Source organism: Phascolarctos cinereus, unplaced genomic scaffold, assembly GCF_003287225.1.
Source record: "Phascolarctos cinereus isolate Bilbo 61053 unplaced genomic scaffold, phaCin_HiC Scaffold_5;HRSCAF=322, whole genome shotgun sequence".
Classification (NCBI taxonomy): domain Eukaryota; kingdom Metazoa; phylum Chordata; class Mammalia; order Diprotodontia; family Phascolarctidae; genus Phascolarctos; species Phascolarctos cinereus.
The window spans coordinates 89277948-89294297 of record NW_027555958.1 but is presented as its reverse complement, the minus strand read 5'-3'; the positions used below and the strand labels follow the sequence as shown (position 1 = coordinate 89294297).

General features: G+C 34.1%; 1 protein-coding gene across 1 annotated transcript in view; it reads right to left on the bottom strand.

Annotated features, from left to right (window-relative positions):
* PRKN (parkin RBR E3 ubiquitin protein ligase) overlaps positions 1–16350 on the bottom strand; it is a 1801990-nt gene that overhangs the window by 1563178 nt on the left and 222462 nt on the right. The gene's annotated exons all lie outside the window — the stretch shown is intronic.

The following is a 16350-nucleotide window of genomic DNA, read 5'->3' as shown; positions in this document are numbered from 1 at the left end:
CTCTTTATTGACACCCTGCCCTCAGCCCATAAATATGCTCAGATATTTATCATCCTAAAAAGTGCTATCCTTTGGACCATCTATTAAGCATCCACTAGATATAAGACATTGTTTTAGGTGTTAGAAATTTCTTAAAAATTAAAAGAATATCATCCCTATCTTCAAGGACCTTGCATTTAAATGTTTGGGGGTATAACGTCACTACACAATAAGTATATAGTAATGTCACATCATAGGGCAGCTAGGTGTTGCCAAAATGCATAGAGTGCCGGGGCTGGAGTCAGAAAGACTCATCTTCCTGAGTACAAATCTGGCCTCAAGACACTTACTAGCTGTGTGACCCTGGGCAAGTCACTTAACTCTGTTTGCCTCAGTTTTCTCATCTGCAAAATGGGCTAGAGAAGGAAATGGCAAACCTCTCCAGTATCTTTGCCAAGAAAACCCCAAAAGAGGTCATGAAGAGTTAGACACAACTAGAATGGCTGAACAACAACAAATGTCACATTATAATGCACATAACTTAGGAGTTCAAGTCACTCACTCACCTATCATCTTCCTGGCCATTCCTTCTTTCCTTTCTTGTGGTACCCATTGATAAGCTGAGCTAAGTCCATGGTGTTGGGTTCCCATTCTGGAACTCAACCTGCGAGAATTCCCAGGGCTTTCTATGCCGCTGATCCCTAAACCTTTCTTTTTCTTTACACCTTTCCCCCCAGAACAGAACTCTGGGATTATTCATAAAGCCATCCACATCCACACCAAGGACATATGGCTCCCTCCATCATCCTTGCTGGATATATTGTCATGGAGTGAAATGTCCAATCCAGGAGCTGAAGAAACAGGTTCTCCTCATGGAAAGGGAAGTGGCATGCTGCTTTCTTTCGTGGTGCACGGGGATAGAAGCTTGGAGACTGCTTTTTGTTTTGACTATCAGACATGGAAAGAAAATTTGATTCTTCACTCAGCTCATCTTCCCCACCACTGTGTCTACCAAGCCATGGGTGAAGAATTTTCTTCTTATGTAACATTGTATTCAAATTAGAAAGTAATAGAATTTCTAGATGATAAAAAGTGGTAAAAATCATTAGGACTGAAAAAAGGTATTAAATTTATGGTTGGAAAACAAAAACAGTAAATGTGTGCTTATTTACAGTAATATATTGTATGAATCAGCTGCTTAATCTCTTCATGCTGTTCAAATCTTCCATCAAAGAGAGAGAGAGCCTTCTGATGAGATAGAAATCAAAACTATCAAACTTAAAGAACTTTTTTTACTTATGTGTTGAATTTAGAACCTAATCCCCAGGTAAGGGCAACTCCATTGTCCCATAAAGTAAAACGTAATAGAGGCAAAAGAAAGAGTGAAACTTTGTTGATACTTTTATCTAGGAAGAGCAAATTAGATTTCATGGAGAAGGGGGCACCTAAATTTGGCCTTGAAAGAAGAAAAAGATTTCAAAAGGTATATGCGGAAAGAGTTAGTTTCCAACATGGCAGTTGGCCTGCCAAAATAGATGGGGATAGCAGATTGTAAGACAAGACTGGAAACAGATATTATTTGACTAGAATACGGAGCTAATTAATAACGAATACTATAAAATAAGTCTATAAAAGTAATTTGGAGTCACATAGGTACTTCTTTTAACAATCACTCCTTGAAATTCCAGTCTTGAAATACAAACTTCTCACACAGATAATACCACACAGGAATTTGTCCAGACATTCTTGAAAGTACTTTTGAATTATACCTCTCAAATGATTAACCTATTAAGACCTCTTGACCCAACTATATCACTACTAGCTATATACCAGCAAAAAAAATCAAAGAAAGAGGAAAAGGATCCATATGTACAAAAACATTTATAGTAGCTATTTCCTTTTTTTTTCTTTTTTTAAGCTTTTTTTGGGGGGGTTGGGCAATGGGGTTAAGTGACTTGCCCAGGGTCACACAGCTAAGTAAGAGTTATGTGTTTGATGCCGGATTTGAACTCAGGTCCTCCTGAATCCAGGGTAGATGCTCTATCCACTGCGCCACCTAGCTGCCCCTACAGTAGCTATTTTCATAATAGCAAAAGAAGCTGGACAATAAGGGAGTGTCCATCTATTAGGGAACGACTAAACAAATTATGGTATAAGAATGAACTGAATATTATTGTGACTGTTTCAGAGAAAAGGAGGACGACTTGTAGGAACTGAGGCAAAGTAAAATGAGAGGAACCAGGAAAACACTTTGCATAATAACATTATAAAAACAATAATTTTGAAAGACTTTAGAATACTTTTGATTCATGTATAGATGACCTTCATAAAAATTGATATAGGTAGGAGTATAGGACAAATTAATCAGTAATTGCTGATGATTTCTTAAATGCTTTTTTTTTGGGTATTAATAAGGGCCTAGCTTTTCCCACACTTTTGTTATCCTTCCCTCCTTCAAAAACCTTGCATAGATCTATTACCCTCATTACAGTTTTTTCCCCCTGTCACTGATCTGTATTATTAGTACTTAATGCATTCCATTTACTTTTCCCATTTTGGTTCATTTTAGAGTCATTTCTACCTTCCCCATAAGCACATCCAGAACTGTGATGGTAGAATTGAAGTGTAATGGTTCCACTTTTCCTAACAATGAAAAGAGTTTGTGTGTTACTGTTTATAGATCTTTTCATTGTTTCCTCTATATGCTGGCCTCATTCCATTCTTTAAATGCCCTTGGAACAATTTTACTTAGTTGGATCTCTTCCGACCTTCTACTTTTACCTTCGAGGATCTCTCTCTGCCTTCTGAGACAATACTACCTGATGTTTATCCTTCTTTGCAAGATTTTACAAACAAGTTTATAGTCTAACATGGTATTGGTTTTGACTGCCATCTCTGCTTGCCAAACTAGTAAAAAAAATTTATTAAGACGCTTTTGGTGCTCTTTTGGCTGCAGTAATAAATTTACAATGGCTACATATCCATGTCAAGTTAGGATAATTGATATTGATGTTATTTGTCTTACAGGTTTCCACTTTTTCCTTGCTACTTAACAATTTAATTAGTTCATGATTGAGTTGTGTCAGTTGTATGCCACATATTTGTTCTTCTTGCTTTTTTACTAATTCTTGTCATTGCCTTGACAAGTTCACAGCCTGACTATACACAGACTGCCAGTTAAGGGATAGCTCCAACATTTATAATAAATCTTTTCCTGTTCATAAAAACATAATCAATTTTATTATCTGTGATGTTATTTTGTGTTCACCATGTCCAGCAACTACCAAGTCTTTTCTCAAAGAAAATGTCAATTCAGTAAAGATGCATGATATATGCATAGTTCAGAAATTTTTGTCCTCTCAATTCTTTGTCCTGAGCCATGCTCTCCTATGTGATTCTTGTCATCCTCACTTTTTTTCAGCACTATATTGAAATCACCAAAGATTAAAGTGTATGTTATTTTAATTTGGAGGATCCTACTGAGCTCTTAGCAGAATTTCTCTTCTTCTATCTATGTTAATATAAAAGCTACAATTATTTTGACGGTGTTCATTTTGCAAATGGTTATCATCTCCATTATAATCCAAGGCCAAATATACCATGAAATTAGGTCTCAGTGCCTATGGATGTATAATAAAGTCAATTCCACCTGTTCCTTTCTTTGCCTATCCATGGAGCTCCTGTGACTCTTTTTCTTCCATTTAGCTACAACTTTCTTCATCTTTCTGTTTTCATTTATAGAATGTCAAGATTGATATAATTCAGCTCTTCTAACAGTAGGTCTCTTTGCTGATCATTGGTCAAAGAGCTTAAATTCAGAGTACAAATAATCAAGCGAAAATGCACAGGTTTAAAATTGTGCAATTATATCTACCTTTTGCCACTCTTTTTTCCATTCTGATACCATCATAGTAGAAGCAGATAGGTGTTAAATAAGACTGTAGGTCATTTTTTTTATCTTTTTTTAAAACTTTTTTTTTTTTGGCTAGGCAGTGGGGTTAAGTGATTTGCCCAGAGTCACACAGCTAATGAGTCTTATGTGTCTGATGCCGTATTTGAACTCAGCTCCTCCTGAATCCAGGGCTGGTTCTCTATCCACTGTGCTACCTAGCTGACCCTATTTTTCTTTATTTTATGGGTTGCCATGGCCCAAAAAAACTCAGCACATGTAGCCAGCCTACTGGTTGTGGGCCTCTCTGTACTTGGCAGGGCTGATTCTCAAAAAGCAAACTCAGTTGAATATTCTTTTTTTTTTAAATCAAACTAAATTTATTCTTTTTGTTACATTTTAAGTTCTATTTGTTACATTTTAAGTCTCCCTCCCTCCTCCCACTAGAGAAAACCATCATTTGATACAGATAGAAATATATGTAAAACCATACTATGTATACTTATACTTATCAGTGCTTGCTGTAGAGGTAGATAGCATCTGAGATATATTCTGTTAGCATGGCTGTTGAGAAACCCAGGTCACCTTTGGTCTGTGATACAGCATCAGAATAGAACTTTGTGGAAGATATTTAAAAAAGCATATCCCTTAAAATAAAGGCTTTGCAAAGGCAATAATAAAATACCCATTCTAAACTTTCTTCAGATGATAAGACAAATAAACACCTTGTTACACCTTGTTACTTCCATCTACCTGATGAAGGTAAAACAGAATGATAAAAATCTCTTGCCCTGCACTATAATGTTAATAACTAGTGAGCATTTAAATAATGTTTTCAGGTTTGCAAAACACTTTATAAATATTATTTCACTTTAATTTTATGACAATGCTGGGAAGTAATATTAATTCCATCTTATCGATGAGGAAACTGAGGTTAAAGCGACTTGCCCAGGGTCAGATAGCTAGTAAATATCCAAGGCCACATTTGAACTCAAGTCTTCCTGACTCCAGGTCTATCACTCTATCCACTGCACCACCTAGCTGCCTCAGAAAGGATTCCAATATTTTGTTTGCAGTTGTCTGTCTGAAGCAATGTAGCACACATTTAAAAGGTATATGGGGAGGAGAGATAATAAAGAGAATAAATAGAAACTCCTTATTAAGAAAAAAAATTTAATATAGCTAATAGGGCTACAGTAAAACAGAAAACAGGTTTTGGAGGGCAATGCTAGACTTTAAAACATCTTACAACCTGAATAAACCCTGATTCTGGTATTAAATGGGAAATTATTCCAAGTCTAAAACTAAATTCTGGATGTCAATATGCATTGTATAAGACAGTCAAAAGTAGAAAATAGTTCTCCCTAGAGATAACTAGCCTTGATAGATATGAAAAAGAAAAAAGAAACCTCCAGGGAATCAGCAACCATTCGAGAAGTATACTTACAGCAAATTAGATTTTCAGATGTTGTTGACTTAAGCGATAAAAAGTATATTAATAGTGTACACTGTTGATAAATTGCACAGAACTAATAATTCTTAGCTTGGCCCTTTCAAGTGCACTGAAAGATTGGCCATTTCCAAAGTATGACATGGTAAAATGAAACTATACGGAAAACAGTAGTTGAAAAAATACCAGAAGAAACTGCCTTCTTTGAACTTCAACTTTCCCCAGGGATAAAACCATAACCAAATTCAAAATGCAACACGAACAAGCTTTCGCACTTGCACAGGTCCTTGGAGTTAGAATCTACTTGCTTCTCTTTAGCTAACCAAAGAAGGATGATGTAAAGGTCAAATTAACATAGCACAAATGACATGACTTTGGAATGTTTAGACCTACTGACTTTCTCTTTATAAATTTTGGTCTTTGGCTGAAAGGGTAAAAGTTCACTACTGCATTGACTCCTACTATTCTTGATTTAAAAATTGAATTAAGTAGTAGAAAAGAAACATCTTGTAATTGGGTCATATAATAATGTTGAGTAGCAGGGCTTTTCTACTACGTCTCCTTTTTCCTATAGAAATGTGGTCCTGGAATGTAAGTGAGCCCATCCATTTTACAAATACGAAAATCTAAATCTAGACAGATTAGGTAACTATTTCATATGAAAAATAATTTGACAAAATAATAAATTGGGTTGAGCAAAACAAAGAAATCAGACTGATACTCTTATAATCCTGTAAACTCTAAAAGGAAGTAGAATCTTACAATGGATTAAATTCTAGGGTTGGAGACAGAAGCACCAGAGTGTGAATGAAGCCTTGGGCACATCTGTGTTACTGTAGACTTCACCTCTATGGGACTTACAGTGTCTTCTAAGTCATAGGGCCATGATCTGGATGGTTGGAGGGAGAGAGCAAACATTATTCATATCTTAAGTCACTCATCACAAAGGAGGATTTCATAGTCAGGAGACACACCAAAGCATATGAATATATTGTTTCAAATTTTAACTTAAATAAATTTTAAAGGATAGTACAAACAGATAATATGGTCATTGAATTCTGTCCTTTATGTCTGCAATGGGTATTAAGTACATAGACACTGTGGGTTATGTAGAGAATATCTTTAATGGCAGGTCAAATCACTCCCCTATTACAGTCCATCATTTGATAATATGCTCTAATTGTGGAATATTTAAATGAATATACTTATGTTTGTATGTATATATATATATATATATATATATATATATATATATATACATACATATGTTTGTGTTATGGTGAAACTAATAACATAAGGGTGATATTTATACAGTATTTTGTGATCTATTACTAATTTAGTATATACTATCTCATTTTCTCATCACAACGTACCTGTGAAGTAGATAATTATCATCTCCACTTTGCAGATGAGGAAACTGAGGCTCAAATTTTTTTAAGTGATAGCTAGTCGATTGTGGACTAAGAAATGGGAGTTCCTGTGTCTTTCAGACTCCATATACAGAGCTATTTCATAAGTGCCTAAGATAAACCTGAAGTTTTTTGAGACACTAAAATTAACAAAATGCATTAGGAATAGCAATGGATTTGGAGTCAGAAGACCTGGTTTAAAAACCTAATTCTGCTATTTGCTATCTGTGACTATGAAAGAGTCACTTAAATTCCCTGAAACTCAGTTTCTTAATATGTAAAATGAGGGAGTTAGACTGGATTCTTTTTAAGGACCCTTTTATCCCTAAATCCATAACTGCCACTAAGATTATATATTTCTATCTATCTATCTATACATACGTACACACACAACATAGAACATTACTTTTCAGGTCATTTGATTTCTATGAGTGTTGAAATGAAAAGTGCTAGTTCAAAAAAGCTCACTCTGTCTACAAGTGCAACTGACTTCACAATTTTAACTACTTATAACTGAATGATTCAGTCAGTCAAGTTATTACTAATCAGTTCTCAAAATGGATAATTAGTAAATTTGATCAAAATAGTCGAAATCTTTGCATGTGTAGATATAGCTTCTATGCCTGAGGAAGCTAAAAACTTGTACAAATTAAGTTTGTAGGTTTTCAAAGTCTTAATAAGTAATATTTGATGTTTAGATACAGGATGGCATCATCCCATCTATTCTCAGCTAAGAAAAGAGAGAACAAAAACAAGAAACAACTCCCTTGGATTATAAAAAGAATTGATTTAAAATTGTAAGTAGGCACAGAATCCATATTTTCATTTCACTCATTATGACCTTAGCTGAAAAGTCAACAAACATTCTGCCTATGAAAGTCTTTTATATTTAAATTTAAAGATTCCTTTAAAAAGTCCAGAATAGAAACCATGCAGTAAGACTTATGGCATAATACATTAAAAGAAAGAAACAGAAACAATTGGTGCATATTTCTCAGAAGATACTAACTGAATCTTATTCTAGCCACTATACAAAAACTGTAAATGGTGAGCAGGAAGATTTTGCTTTCTTAGATTTTTTTTTAGTTTTTCTATAGTTTGGGGTTACTATCAAAATGGAAAACAAAGGAACAGTCAGAAAAAGTATCAAATAACAGGCACAAATTTATGTTAGATCTTAGCAAAGTGTTAATAATTACATACTTAATATTCAAATGAGTAAAAAGGGGTAGAAAAAGAAATGAGCCCAATGATTATCTTATTGTTTGCTTATAAATCCATACTAATTTTTCCACTCACATTTACATATGAATGAATCCATGAAAGCATAGATAACCATACTTTGCTAAATAAATAGTAATATGAATAAAGGAAAGGCAAAAAAATACCTTTATACTAGAATTGTAAAAATAAGGAACACAAAAGTAAACCCTAAAGAAATATCTTCAGATAATTCAGAATGTTATGCTTAGGCATTGTAGTAACAATGCTGTTAAAAAGAAAATATGAGTTTTTCATATAAACAGGCTCATTTTCTTAGGTTTAAAAATAAAATCAAAGCCCCATTTAAGAAAAGGTAGCGCTCGACAGCTGAAAGTAACAAAACAGAAGGAAAATTTTTTTAAAGCTCAAGGCTATTCATTTTGTGTCAGGACACTTGAAAAATGCTGAAAAATAAACATTTTGTTGCACTTATTATATTTACTTTTTTACCACTTTGTTTTCAAATTTCTAGCTTTCTTTACAAAAGCACTCATGGTGAAAGATCACTCTTGCATTATCATTTTAAAATCTCAGGTAATAGATTCTTTGTTCAGAAGAACTGGAATTCATCCCATCCCCACTTCCTCTATGGCCCTGAATTGATATGCAGGAGCATGTTCCAAAAGTCTAAGTGTAATTTAAAGTTTTAACAACTTCAGAAATATAAGTGCTACAAACTTACTAAAAAATATGAAAGATTATTTGAATTGTAAACACATTTATGTTTCTTATTAAAATTCTATATAACTACTTTCTGCTACATATACACGTTTATATTTCACACATATTAATTCTCAAACTTTGTAAAAAAAATCGCTGCTGTAAAAAAAAACAAAAACAAAAACAAAACACTGCTGCTCACTGTCAGAAACGATTACATTTGTAATCATCAAAGAACAAAATTTTGATGAATACACAAGAATTTTGACATTACCTTAAAAGAAAACATCTAACAGAGAGTGATCAGATGATAGAGGTGTCCAAGTAAAAGAATCTCCTTTACTGATCTACTGGTATGAGAAAATGTCATCTAGAACCTGTCACACACACAATGCATAATGACAGAGTGCACTGGATTGTTAAGATTGATCTAAAATTCATTTCTGAAAATCCTCAAAACTAAATGAGGATTAAAGAAATACAAATAATTAAACTTTCAAAGTAAGATTTTTTCCCTAAGTTTGTAGTATTTATACTTCTGAAGTTATTCAAGCTTAAAAGTCAACTAAGACTTTTGGGACAGCATATATGCATTTCTTAAGCCTAGAGCTCTTTTGTCTCTGGATGACAGAAAGACAATTGAGGACTCACATACAATAATCTTTTTCTAGTCTGTTTATAACTATTGTCAGCCTCATATCCATTTATAAAGCACTTCTATGCTTCTAATAACTTTTCTAACAACACCTTGTGAGGGAAGTAGTACATGAGGTATTATCTCAGTTTTACATATGAAGAAACTAAGGGTCTAAGATGGGTTCAAAAGTTCACATAACTGCTAAGTATCCAAGGTTTGATTCAGAGAATGGTCTTTGACTCCTAGTCTGGCACTCCGTCCATGGAGACAAGATGCCTCATAAGCCATCATGGATTAGCTTGGTTTTAGAATGGATCATAGGATGATAGATTTAGAGTTGAAAAAGACCTTAGACTCCATTCAGCTCGACTTTCTAACTTTACAGATTAGAAAAGTTAGTCTTAGAGAGGTTAAGTGATTTGTCCATCGTTTCACAGGTATTAAACATCAAGGGCAGTCAGGTGGTGCCCAGGCTTAGGCTTGGGAGTCAGGAAGACTCATCTTCCTGAGTTCAAATCTGTCTTCAGACACTTACTAGCTGTGTGACCCTGGCCACCCTGTTTGCTTCAGTTTCTTCATCTGTAAAATGATCTGGGGAAGGAAACAGCAAACCACTACAATATCTTTGCCGGAAAAAAAAATCCCCAAATGGGGTCATGAAGAGTCAGATGTGACTGAAATGACCAAACAATAACAACAGTAAACATCAAAGTGGGATTTGAACCGGGTTCTTCTTGCTTTCCTTTCATCATAACAAGCAGTCCTCCCTAGCCACCTTCTTTCCTTTTCAGGATGGTAAGGGAAAACCTACAATTCACATACATAAAAACACACAAATATATAGAATTGTTACTCTTCTAGGACCATAGCTGATGAGTTTGGTCATGCTTCTGAGATCTCATGCAACATAAGAAGCTATCTGTTCGATGAACAATATATACCATCTCTTTGTGCCAGCCATTGTCTCTGGCTATCCCCAGTTTATGGAATGTTGTCCTTCTGTAACTCTACCTGCTGACTTCCCTGAATTCCTTTAAGTTATAGCTAAAATCCTGTCCTTTAAAGGAAGCTTTTCCCAATCCCTCTTAATTATAGGGTCTTCCCTTTGTTAGTCATTTCCTATTTATTTTGTATACAATGTGTTTGTATATATTTATTTGCATGTTGTCTCCCCCATTAGACTGTGAGCTCTTGAGAGCTGGGACTGCCTTTTGGCTCTCTGGATCCCTAGAGCTTAGCAAAGTGCTTGACACAAAGCTGCTTAGTGTATATTGACTGACTGATATTTCTCAAAACTTCTAACTGGTTTTACAGGCAGTAGTTTATTTTCATCTTCTGTTTAATAGCTAAATTTTGTTTTTAAAAAAGTGACAAAAATCAGCATGAATATAAGCCTACATTTATTAATAATAATAGTAATGGTAATGGTACTGATAACAATAGCTGACTTTTAGTATTTTAAAGTGCCCCAAATGCCTTACATTTTCTCATCTGATCGATCATTAAAACCCTGTGAAGTAGGTGGTTTTTGAAGCCTCATTTTGCAAATGAAGAAACTGAGGCTAAGAGAGGTTAATTGACTTCTGCAGGGTCCCACAGCTAGTGGGTGTCTGAGGCAGAATTTGAGGATAACTCCAGGCTCAGGTCTTCCTAAAACCCACATGAGCACTAGCATGCTCATTTATGAAGGTGATCGTACTCTATTTAGGCTTAAGGGACCTTAGCCCAAGCAATGGCTGGGACTATCAAGTACATTTAATAAAGCCTCCCATTCATATCAGACTAAACATGTGCTGCTTTATGGGAATAACAAAGAAAATAGTCTCTACTATCAGAGTTGAACTCAATTGAAACAATTTATGTTTCTTTTCCTGGTGAAAACGTAAACCTAGAAGTCAACATTATTATGTCATGTTATCAGAGGCAACATTTGGTAGTCACTATTTTAAATCCTTTAAAAAAAAACAGAAGAAAAATAGTCACATCTTGGAAATACCAGTTCTCAAATTTTGAAACGCTAAATAGCTTGAGATTGTCATTAGTTACCACCACACTTTCATCCCTGATTATGTCAATGAGACGTGGAAAGTCTTGGGGTGTTTGTAATGTATTACCAAATCAAATACTGATTTGATCCTTTTGTAAGTAATAGCACCAGGTATTATAGTAAGTAATAGCTCTTCTTTCAATACGCATATATCATGAACTCATTATAATCCTATCATAGTCCGGATAGCTTAATTTTAAGGGTTTTTTTAAGCAAAATTAATTAATGACAATCTTACAAGCCATGGTAGTAGGTCAGTCATCTGTGGAGTCAAAGAGACCTGGAATCCAGTACTGGCTCTGTTGTAAATCGATTGTATGGCCTTAGACCCAACCTCTTCGTGTCCTTAGACATTTTTGTGCCATGGACCACTTTGGCAGTCTGGTGAAGCCCCTGGAGCCCTGCTCAGAATAATGTTTTTAAGTGCATAAGATAAAATGTATAGCATTAGAAAGGAAATCAATTATATTGAAATATAATTATCTTCTTTTGTTTAAGTTCATTGACTCTAGATTCAGAATCCCTCCTTTTAGGACTATAAATTATACAATGGTTGCTGATCCCTAGAGTGCCAGTTGTTTCTTATGGGGGAGATTTCTTCTGCAGTCAAATTAAAGGGGACCCTGCCCCCTAAAAATCACATAGAGTCAGTGCAAAAATCTAAAGGTATTGACTGGATTGAGTTGGCTTCCCCACCTTTAATAAGTTCTTTCTCACATGAATGCTGGATTTTGTGCCATACATATGTTTTATCACTTTTCTTTGTTGTTTTTAATTATGTGGTTAAAGAATGGATATTATTCCAAGCAAATGTGTAAAAGTTGTAGCCCTTCAAGAGAACATTTAGATTACTGTTAAGGATATTGCAGTAGCTGCTGTAGGGAATTCAGTCATTTTAAGGTTTATTAAAACCCACAATGAAACAGAGTCAGTAAGATCAAGATACAAACGAAAGTGCAATTAAAAAAGAAAAAAAAAACCACCCAGCAGTAAAGAACTGACAGATCACCACTAAAATCAGCCTAATTAAGCCTCAGAAAACAAAGAAATCCATAGGGACCCAACAGCTGGGTGGATTGTTACCAGTTGTTCTACAGTGAGGTGGAAGCTTCTTAAAGCTGGAAGTCCAGCAAAACGTAAGGACAAGAACAATGATAATGACAAGGACTATAATAACAACAAAAATAACATTAACTACAAAAACTATTTGTTACCATGAATAAAAAACACTTGTCAGGAACAAAACAATGTAAAGAGTACCCAAGAGTGAGGGAAAAGGTAATTTACCCTGATGAAATTCACTTTTTCATTCAATATGCCAAACATATATATCAAAACTGCACTCAGCCGATGAAGATGAAGTTAGTCTGTAAAATGTGAGCAATCTTCATTAGGCTGGAAAGCATTCACTCAAAAACATTTTAGGGATGTTTTACTTCCAGCGGTCCTACAAGTCTTTTCCCCAGTAAGGGGAATGATGACTTTGATAAATATCAAAGATATCAACATGCAGAATTGTTCTAGAATTATCCAAACTACCAAATGGAGATGAAATATTGCAATACAATCTGGTACTATGCCACATGTAATGAAAGCTAAGAATTTTATCCAAGTGATAGAGATAAATATGCTTTAATAGTTCGTATGAACTTTTCATCAATGGTATATTTAATATCCAATGGGACAAAAATGTAATTTCATGATTAAGAATTAAAGAATGTGGGGCAGCTAGATGGCACAGTGCACCAGCCCTGGAGTCAGGAGGACCTGAGTTCAAATCCGGCCTCAACCACATGACACTCACTAGCAATGTGACCCTGGACAAGTCACTTAACCCCAGTTGCCTGGCCAAAAATAAATAAATAAAAGAATTAAAGAATTAAAGAATGCTAAAATCTTCTGAACTCAGTGCCAAGTCATGTAAAGACACTAACTGCAAGTAAAGTAGAATGTATTGCATGATATAAGTTTCTTTTTTCTAAGGTACAGAACATTGTAAGTTTATTGTACAGAATAGATGAATGAATTTAATTATTTTTTGCCTTAAGTTATAAAACACCACCATGCAAGTACCCTACAATATTCAAGGTGGACTGAATTGTTGTCATTTTCCCAGTCACAATTACTCATTTTTTAGTACTTTTTTCCTGAAATTTCCTTCCCTTCAGGACTAACTCCTGAAAATTCTATCAATTCGTCAAGATCTAGGTCAAATTCATACTTTTTTTTTTTTTGGTGTAGGCCAGGGTCACACAGCTAATAAGTGTCATTTGTCTGAGGCCAGATTTGAACTCAGATCCTTCTGAATCCAGTGCCAGTGCTCTATCCACTGTGCCACCTACCTGCCCCCAAATTCATACTTTTCATGAAGCCTTCGGTAACACTCCTCCCCCCTTCCTTTCATCCTCTTCATTAGAAGTGATCTCCCTTCGGTCCCACAGTACTCTTTTTATCTCTCTCTTGCTATACATATTACATTCTGGCTTTTTTTTGTAAGTTGTGTCCTTGTCTTATTTCCTGTACTTGAACACAGGATCTTTGAAGGGATGACTTATTTTTATTTATCTTTTTTATCTTCCATAGCACTTAGCATAGTTCCTTGAACATACTAGGCATTTCAAATATTTTCAAAAGCATTTTTACTCTTGAAGAGAAAATAAAATTTTGCAAAAGTGATTTTTTAAAATCTCCTATTAAAGATATAGTAAAATGTGTGCCCTGAATAACATATGGTCTCTGTATTCCAATGCCTTTATATTCTAACTTCTTTATTGATTATCTATCACCATAAATAAAGAGCATTTATTAAGCATTTAATTGTGCAAAGTACTATATAAAGAAAACTAGACAGCTTACACCCTCCAGGAAGTAGAATTAGAAATTAGAAATGACTAAAGTTAACAAGTAAATAACAGATAGCAAATTAGGAACAGTAAAATCCTTTCACACTCCTCACATAAACATTATCAGTACTATCACTGCTGTCAGTTATCATAGTCTATGGTTACTCCACACACAGCAGTGTTATATATGGAAACTATTCTGATCATATCTCTTGTTAGACAAACTTAGCAATGTTCCTTGCATCCAATCTTGTTAATATTATTTTACGTTCATTCTAAACATGTCCTATATAAAGGAATATAATGGATTGTTTCAATCAAAATTTTACTGTGGAATTGACTTAAAAATAGTCTATTCTTCAGAGTATGTGACTAGTCATGAAGGAAACACAAAACCAACATTCTTTCATATGCTTTTTATGTAGAAAGGTTGCCCTCTGTTTTGGTTTTTTGTTGTTGTTGTTTTTTTACTATTTATCACCAATTCCCTATAACTATTCATCTTAATGGAAATATATGTAAGTAGTATTTTGATGCTAATAAAATTAATTTATTACATAACTTTATGATTGTTGAGTCTGCCTTGCCATTTGACATTTGATACCATTCATAAATGATGTTGATAAAATCATGTGCTGGCTAGATAGAAAAAATCAGATGTAGCTTATCGTTTTTCAGCTATTGCCAATGAAAATGATTGGTCATGCATAGGATTTCTATAATGTGGAACATTTCTTTGACTCAAGCTCAGAGTCAGTACTTTGACTTAGAAGATGTTAATAATTAAAGTAACTATGCTAGTTTCATAACAATAAACTTTGAAGTAACTGATGAGAGACTGATTTTTTTTTGGTTATTGTTATTTTAAAATGTAATGAAGGCCAAGAAAAGATTAAAATATGGGAAAAAAAATCAAGGTATTTCCTCTTTAGTGGATTACCACAAGAAATATTTTATCATCCATCATACAGATATGCTTACTCAATGTTATCTATGATTTTCTGACTAAAATTAAAAAAATGTCATGCACCAGTAGGAATAAAAAACATTGCACTGGGAGTCAGTGAACCTAGGTTCAAACAGTACCTTTGTCACTTAATACCTATGTGATCTTTAATAAGCTACTCAGTCCTTCTGAATCTTGGTAAAATGAGAGGACTGAAGGGACATTTTTTTTTGTATAAGCAAAATCAAGGTTTATAGAATTAGAAGGAAAGCAGTTAACTAGGAAAAACTCCTCAGAGCTAATTTCTCTAAGTTTGGAAATCAGAGATCTAAGAAATTGATGCAAAAACATCAGAACAAAAGCCATTCTACAATAAATAAATGATCAAAGGATATATAAAGTCATTTTTTTCAAAAGAGGAAAAGCAAGCTATCAACAATTATATGACAAAATTCTACAAATCATTGCTAATATGAAATATTAAACCAACTCAGATTCCAACTAATACCCATTAGATTGGCATACACATATATATACAATATGCCCATTAGATTGGCATGTATACACATGCTTATACAATATTACATGCATATGCCCACTCATGTGCATATAGATATATCTACCTATGTAGATATGTGTATATACATAGTTGCATGGCACATTTGTATCTACACATAGATATATACACACACATCTACATATATATCTACATACACGTGTGTACATACACACATGCATGTTATACATGGGTGTTAGATGGAAACCAAGAGTTGTATATGTGTGTGTGTGTACATGTGTGTGCCTACACACACACATACACACATGTACATACAACTGGTTCATGTGTATACACACAGAGAGAAATAAACATAATTTATGGTAATTTTCACAAATAATAAAGGAATTAAAAATTTCTGCACAGTCAATATATTTTGTGCTTTCTATATATTATTATCCTTTATCAATTTTTCTAAAATACTCTTCACCACACTTTTGAAGAATAAATCTTATGAGTATTTCTATCTTTTATATTATTGAATAATCAAGAAAGTCTAGTTATCAGCTCTTTTAATCAACCTTATAAAGCCAAGTCCTTGGCTTAGTTTACCAAATAGCTGAATACATTAAAAAAAAAAACAAGTACTGTTTGAACTAAAATTATTCTAGAACTACAAAAGATACAATATTAACTTACAACCTAGGGAAGCAGAATTGTAATGGTAAATA